Raw genomic sequence first — 8,254 nt, 5'->3', positions numbered from 1 at the left:
CTATACGTTAATACGAGTGGAAGTGCAGTCTGCCGAATGCTGCTTCATGCTGCTCTCCCAGGCACAGGACAGGGTGCAGGCAGCTGATATCCTGTGCCTCCACTCTGGGTGGGAAGTCCTGGTTTCAGATCTGCTTCATCAGTTGCCATGTTGGCCCTGGCATCATGTAGTAGCTGGTGGGTCTCTGGAATCCATTGAAGGTAGAAGAAGCAGTGAACAGTGTAAGCACCCATGTTCTCAAAGAGCATCCAGTCACCCACATGCAGGTTACAGTGATCAACAATGTGGTCCAGGCCATCACAGATCGGTCCCTAGATGCTGAATGAATAATACTTCTCATCTGGTTTGGGTCTCTTCTGCAGAAGAGGCTTCATGTGTGTGTGATCCTAAAGGATGCAGTTAAATGACCCATATATTCCATCGTTCATGTAATACATAAATGTCTGTTCCCTTGACTCCTGCTCATCATCAGAGTATGTCTGTTCCTTTAATATGAGTTTTATTAATTGCGAGTGTGAAAGCTGATGCAACATAGTATCTGCCTGGCTCAGGTATGAAATACTTGTCCAATGCTGGGTTGATTACACTGGTGATCACCAAATTTAAGCTTTACATCCTCAGATCCAGGAAAGCCACCACCAATATCAAGCAGATACATGTTGAAACCAACCTTAGCTCCTATGTCAAAGACACAGCAGGCATCAGAGATCACCTGCACGAAGGTCTCAGGATCAGTACAGCCACTTCCCACGTGGAAGTTGACACCAGTGACATCAATATCTAGTTCTCTTGCCCGTTCAAAAAGAAGCCTGTGGCACCAAATTTGACACTGAGGTGACAGACTGCTTTGGAATCATCAGTGGCAATCTGCAAAACCAACTTGGCCTTTGGATGTGCCCTGGCAATTTTCATCAACTCTATTTCACTATCAAAAGTCATCATCCGTACCCCGTTATTGGCAGTATACTTAATCTGAGACACTTATTTATACAGATTTGCATAGGTAATCCTCTCTGGAAGCACCCCAAGACAGCACCAATTGTAATTCAGTCTTGCTGGCACAGTTAAGTCCTGTCCCATTGGCAGCTAGGGTCTTCACTATGGTTCTACTATCATTGCACTTGACTGCAAAATTGGGGGTGACCCGAGGAAGAGCTTTAAACTATCTCAGATGTTTCTTTAGAATGTCTCCCACACCCGCAACATAGAAGGCATGCTTATCATCATCAGAAGAAACTTCATTAATTTTTTGGTCCAGAAGGTCCTTGGTAGTAAAGCCTTCATCCAAGAAATGGCAGTCAAACTCTTCATTACTAAAGCTGTTCATGGTTTCTTGATGTCTTTTTGAAACACAACAAACTGCAAATAGGTTCAGTCAGTCAGTTCAGTTGCTCAGTCATGTCCGACTCTTTGGGACCCCATGGACTGAATGAAGCACACCAGTCCTCTCTGTCCATCACCAACTCCTGGAGTTGACCCAAACTCATGTCCATTGAGTCGGTGATGCCATCCAACCATCTCATCCTCTGTCGTCCCCTTCTTCTCCCGCCTTCAAACTTTCGCAGCATCAGGGTCTTTCAAATGAGTCAGCTCTCGCATCAGGTGGCCAAAGTATTGGAGTTTTGGCTTCAACATCTGTTCTTTCAATGAACACTTAGGACTGATCTCCTTTAGGATGGACTGGATGGATCTCCTTGCAGTCCAAGGGACTCTCAAGATACAGACAAACATGGAAAAATTAGAGATGGAATTTAAAGGGATTATGTCAACTTGTCACAAAGGCAATTCTCCAGGAATTCCAAGTCCCATTGAAGATGCATGTGCCCTCCGTGCAGCAGTGGAAACATTCGATAAACACACAATCTGCTGTCCACCTCAGAGCGCAGGGGCACGGCGGGCCGACCGCATGGAGAGGAAACGCTGCTGCCTAGCGCACAGGACCACCGGCCACCCTCTGCCTCGCTCCCTCCCGCGGAAGACCACTGGCTGAGGTGGCACCGGAGAGCTGGCAGAGGGGTGGAGGCTGAGGGGACTGACAAAAGCACATATTACATTTTGATGAAAAATACAAAATAAACAATATTATTAACTTCTTGATTAAAATTACAATTACAAAAGATCCCCCCTAAAGCCTGATGATTAAATTGTTCAATTGTTCAATTTAGCTAAAATATAGAGTGGGGAAGTATTTTGAGGCACACTAAATAATTTTAAAGTCTGACCGCAGCATTTCCTTTTCTTCTTGTCTCCCATTAATACCAGTTTACAGTTCCTTCCATTTCCATAACTCACTAGACTATGAAAATCATTTTGGTATTTTACCATTGGGGGATGGCAGAACTATTTTGTCAAATTTTATGCTGTTTTAACCCTTGAATCTTCCTAATCTTAAAATGAATTTGGAGATATTTGGTTGAATGAGATTTTGGAACGAAATTAGTTTATGACTTTTTAGAGTGAAGGAAGACGGAAACTACCCATTAGTCAAAAAGATACTAAATTTGTTTCTGAAACTTCTATAGTTTTTATAGGCTCTATATATTTAGTAATTAATCAACTTGAACAAGTTAACAACAGCCAGCAAGATGGAAGCTTTTAACCCTACAATCACAAAATACTGAATTCTGCAAAAATGGATGCGTCATCAGTTTAGCCTGAGATGAAACCATCATACCTGTCAACACCTTGATTGCAACTGGTGAGACCCTATGCAGAGGAAACATGTGGGACATGCCCAGACCTTTTCTCACAGAAACAGAATAAGTGCATGTTCTTTTAAGCTGCCAATTTTGTTAATCCTAATATGTATGTTTGTATCTACAGAATGCCTATATCTCTGTGTGTAGAGCTCAAAGGCATGTATTAGAGTTCTCCAAAGAAGCAGTGCCAATATGATATGTGTATGTGTGTGTATTTATATAGACTCTCTCTCTGTCTTCTGTCATAGGTCTACAGGGAGAGATAGAGATGGATTGATTAATTTACTTTAAGGAATTGGCTCATGTGAAGGTGGACATTGCCAAGTTCAAAACCTTAAGGAGTTAGACGGGCATGTTGGAGACTCAGGGAAGAGAGACAGTTCAAGTTCAAAGGCAGTCTGCTGACAGACTTCATTCTTGCTTAGGAGAGGTCATTTTCTGTCATATTACAGCATCTAACTGAGGACCACTGTCATTATAGAGGGCAATCTATTAATACTTTATTCAAAGTTAATCAATTTAAATGTTCATCTCATCCAGAAACCACCCTCACAGGAACATCCAGAATAATATTTGATCAAATATCTGGGCACCATGGTCAAGCTGACACATAAAATTAAGCATCATGAGTTCACCCCTTATCAACTTGACATTCATACACATCTCCTTAAACTGTACTTCATCTCCAAATAAAGACAACAACAGGGTCATACTTCTGTCTAACATACTATCGCTATCCTAAATACAACTGAAAACTCACTGTTTCTCCAGAAGAGGATGCAAAGTCCTTGGGGGTGATATTTACTTTTTTTCCTTGATATTCTATAACTTAAGACACGAAGATGCAAAGTGATGGCACTTGAATAGTACAGTATAAAGTCAATATATTTTAAGTTACATGATAAGGGGATAAGAGAGGGGAGAACACAAAGATATTTATGTAATACACAATCATACTGATAACAGAATAAGGCAGAAATACTCATGACAATTATAGTTTTCATTTCTGTAACTAGTCACATGGTCATAGTGTTAGTCACTCAGTCATGTCCGACTCTTTGTGACCCCATGGACTGTAGCCCTCTCAGCTCCTCTGTCCATGGGGATTCTCCAGGCAAGAATACTGGAGTGGGTTGCCATGCCTTCCTCCATGGGATCTTCCCAACCCAGAGATGAAACTGTGCCTTTGGTCTCCTGAATTGGCAGGCAGGTTCTTTACCACTAGTGCCACCTGGGAAGCCCTCTTTACCTGGTGGGGTGACTCAAAGCTACACTCCTGAAGGTCCAGGTCACTAGTAGTACTGCTTGGACTGGATTGTTGTTGGTTCTTATTGAGTTTAATCCCAGGTCACTGTCATGCTAAGAGATGTTGTAAGGGATCTCCTGTATTTGAGACACACTTTTCCTTACCTCCATTTTAGAGTAGTCATCCCATTCCTTCTTGGTTGTCAGGCCCAGTCACCCCAGCTGGAACTGTAACTCCCTTTTCTTGCCTGTTGATTCAGAGGCAGAAGGAACCCAAAGTGGCCAGGTGACTGTCTTAACTTCTAGTTTAGTGGAATCATTGTTGTGTTTCCTGGTGGATGCATTCCTCCCATTGGAACTGACATCTAGATCAGCAGAACATGAGGTCTAGGGGATAGTAAGCAACAGTTTTGCTAGTGGGTCACTAGGGATAGTAGTGAAGTGTGCCACTCCCATTCTGACCCCTTGATTCCTGGCCCTGTGAATCCTGGCTATAGAAGAAACAGAACTATGTGCCAGACACTGAGTCAGGACATGTACATCCTCCTGGAGAATCTTGCCAGAGTCCTGAAAGGTATCACCATCTAGGTGACTAAGAGAGTCTTCAAAAGGCCATTCTACCAAATTAGTTGCTTCAGGATGGTGGAGAACACAACAAGGCTAGTGAATTGGATGAGCGTGGGTTCATTTTCAGACATCATTTCCTATGAAGTGAGTTCCTTGATCAGAAGCAATGCTATTTTGGGACCCCTTCCCCCAAACCCCTTTCTCCCACCCTGGTCCTTCCTCAGCTTTAGAGCAGCTTTCTCCCCCAGATTATTTTCCTTTTATTCCCATATGCCTTGTGGCCAGTGCTATGTGGTGATTTGTTCTTGCTTCATCCTGGAAGCCAACATCAGGGACACATCTTTTGGATCACCAAAATGCAAATAAACTCTTGTAATACATTTTTCATTCAATGAAATCTTTTTTTTTTCCAGCTTGTTGGATTATAAATTCGTTGGTCAGAATTTGAAAATCAGTGAAACTTGCACTTGAAATAATGCATACCTCAAAAACTTTCTTAAATAAAATCTTAAAATTGGTTCTCCTGAAAACATTCTTGTTCTATAATATTTTCCTCTCCAAACCTTTAATAATTACACATTGCCTATTGCTAAGCTGTGGCATGAACTTTGTAGCCCATGCCTTTCTCCTATTGTTTTCTGGAATGCTCTTTTTCCATTCTTTCATCTCTACACACACATACCCATACATACACACACCCCACACACACACACACCCTCCCTTCTTGCTCTTGAGATACCCACTATTCTTTAGGCTCCATTTCATTTCTAATTTTTACATGAAGCCATTACCGATTCCCTGTGTAAATGTTACTCTATTTTTCTTTCAACCTTCATAGAGTGGTTTGTTCCTCTCCTATGGTATTTCTCATAATCTTTTCTTAAATCCACTGTTTCTTATCTTCTTTATTAGATCATAAGCTATTTGAAGGCAGGGATTGGACTGTTCTGATTCTGGCATTATTTAGGATCTAGATCAATGGCTTGAACATAATAGGTTAGTCCATAGATGATTACAGGATTAAAATGAATGAACGCTCTTTAGCCATGCTCAAGGCTCTGCCAAAAATGAGCAAATGTTATCTCAAAAAGGATTTTCAGTGCACTTGGTCATGAAGGAGTTTTCACTTGAGTGTGGAAAATGAAAACATAAAGGTAAGATAGTGAGTTTTCCACAAAGCTAAACTTAACCAAGTTAAAGGAAAGCCTTTTATTTTGGGTTGCTGTCCTTCCTACCTGTTGAAGATATTTTCCTTTCTTTTATGGTGGTGGGAAGTGTTTGTTTTTTAGAAGAATAAAACTTTAGAAATGGTAGATTAGACTCTCCACTTTTTTTTTGTCTCGCTTTTATTTTTTAACGGTCTGTGATTTCTAAAGTTTTGGGAACTTCTGTTTCTCAAGATCACCAAACAAAAGAGTGGAAGGATTCTGATAAAACTGGTTATGATGAAAGAAAAAATGGACTAAAATACAGGAAAAGTAATGGCAGTGGGTGTATAAAAAAAGATGTTCATGACCGAGATAATCACGATGGTGTGATCACCCACACTCACCTAGAGCCAGACATCCTGGAATGTGAAGCCAAGTGGGCCTTAGGAAGCATCACTATGAACAAAGCTAATGGAGGTGATGGAATTCTAGTTGAGCTATTTCAAATCCTAAAAGATGATGCTGTGAAAATGCTGCACTCAATATGCCAGCAAATATGGAAAACTCAGCAGTGGCCACAGGACTGGAAAAGGCAATTTTCATTCCAATCCCAAATAAAGTGAATGCCAAAGAATGCTCAAACTACCGCACAATTGTACTCATCTCACACGCTAGTAAAGTAATGCTCAAAATTCTCCAAGCCAGGCTTCAGCAATACTTGAACCGTGAACTTCCAGATGTTCAAGCTGGTTTTAGAAAAGGCAGAGGAACCAGAGATCAAATTGCCAACATCTGCTGGATCACTGAAAAAGCAAGAGAGTTCCAGAAAAACATCTACTTCTGCTTTATTGACTATACCAAAGCCTTTGACTGTGTGGATCACAATAAACTGTGGAAAATTCTGAAAGAGATGGGAATACCAGACCACCTGACCTGTTCTCTTGAGAAATCTGTATGCAGGTCAAGAAGCAACAGTTAGAACTGGACATGGAAAAACAGACTGGTTCCAAATAGGAAAAGGAGTACGTCAAGGCTGTGTACTGTCACCCTGCTTATTTAACTTATATGCAGAGTACATCATGAGAAACACTGGACTGGAGGAAGCACAAGCTGGAATCAAGATTGCTGGGAGAAGTATCAATAACCTCAGATATGCAGATGACACCACCCTTATGGCAGAGAGTGAAGAAGAACTAAAGAGCCTCTTGATGAAAGTGAAAGAGGAGCATGAAAAAGTTGGCTTAAAGCTCAACATTCAGAAAACTAAGATCATGGCATCCGGTCCCATCACTTCATGGCGAATAGATGGGGAAACAGTGAGAGACTTTATTTTTCTGGGCTCCAAAATCACTGCTGATGGTGATTGCAGCCATGAAATTAAAAGACGCTCACTCCTTGGAAGGAAAGTTATGACCAACCTAGACAGCATATTAAAAAGCAGAGATATTACTTTGCCAACAAAGATCCGTCTAGTCAAGGCTATGGTTTTTCCAGTGGTCACGTATGGATGTTAGAGTTGGACGGTGAAGAAAGCTGAGCCCCACAGAATTGATACTTTTGAACTGTGGTGTTGGAGAAGACTCGTGAGAGTCCCTTGGATTGCAAGGAGATCCAACTAGTCCATCCTAAAGGAGATCAGTCCTGGGTGTTCATTGGAAGGACTGATGTTGAAGCTGAAACTCCAATACTTCAGCTACCTTATGCGAAGAGCTGACTCATTGGAAAAGACCCTGATGCTGGGAAGGATTGGGGGCAGGAAAATAAGGGGACGACAGAGGATGAGATGGTTGGATGGCATCACCGACTCAATGGACATGGGTTTGGGTGGACTCTGGGAGTTGGTGATGGACAGGGAGGCCTGGCGTTCTGTGGTTCATGGGGTCACAAAGAGTTGAACACGACTGAGCGACTGAACTGTACTGAATGGCAGTGGGAGCATTCCTAGTAACTAGTTATGCAACATTTGTCTTATCCCTGTGCAATTAAGATAATTACAGTTAAGATTAAGGGCTTCCCATGTTGTGAAAACAGTAAAGAATCTGCCTTCCAATGCAGGAGAGACAAGAGATGCAGCTTTGATCTCTGGGTCAGGAGGATCCCCTGGAGGATGAAATGGCAATCCACTCTAGTGTTCTTGCCTGGAAAATTCCATGGAAACAGGAGCCTGGTGGGCTACAGTCCATGGGGCCAAAAAGAGTTGGACACGACTGAGCACCGAAATAAGTAATTAAGTTGTGAAATGTTTTTGTTTGTGGTATAGTCTAAAAGGAAGAGATTTTGTATTAGTTACTGTTAGTGCCTCTTTGTATCTTTAGCATCAACAGTATTTCCTTTAGAGCCCTCTATAACCTAGAGAAAGCTCATGGCTTTCCTAGAATCTGAATTGCACAGTGTTCCTCATCCTTCTGGTGACATTGATTTGATGGCATATCGTAAACTGTCCAGCAGGATTTTTATTGTCAGTTTAGAATGAAATAATAGCATTGGCAGCAGAATGCCAGTTAGGTATTTGTATGAGTGATTCCAGCTAAAAGGATATGCTGACACTATTTGGTTTTTCTTACACTCTGGTCAGGTGCGAGGGTGAACTTTAAG

The 8,254-nt window shown here is 41.7% G+C and overlaps 1 pseudogene; it reads right to left on the bottom strand.

Moving 5' to 3' along the window:
* On the bottom strand, positions 1–1,327 carry LOC145530312 (ornithine decarboxylase pseudogene; annotated as a pseudogene).
* Between the last annotated feature and the right edge of the window lie 6,927 nt (positions 1,328–8,254).

The sequence above is a fragment of the Giraffa tippelskirchi genome, chromosome 12, assembly GCF_054371585.1.
Source record: "Giraffa tippelskirchi isolate mGirTip1 chromosome 12, T2T-mGirTip1v1.2.pri, whole genome shotgun sequence".
Taxonomy (NCBI): domain Eukaryota; kingdom Metazoa; phylum Chordata; class Mammalia; order Artiodactyla; family Giraffidae; genus Giraffa; species Giraffa tippelskirchi.
The sequence above is the reverse complement of the archived record's forward strand: the minus strand, read 5'-3'. Positions and strand labels throughout refer to the sequence as shown.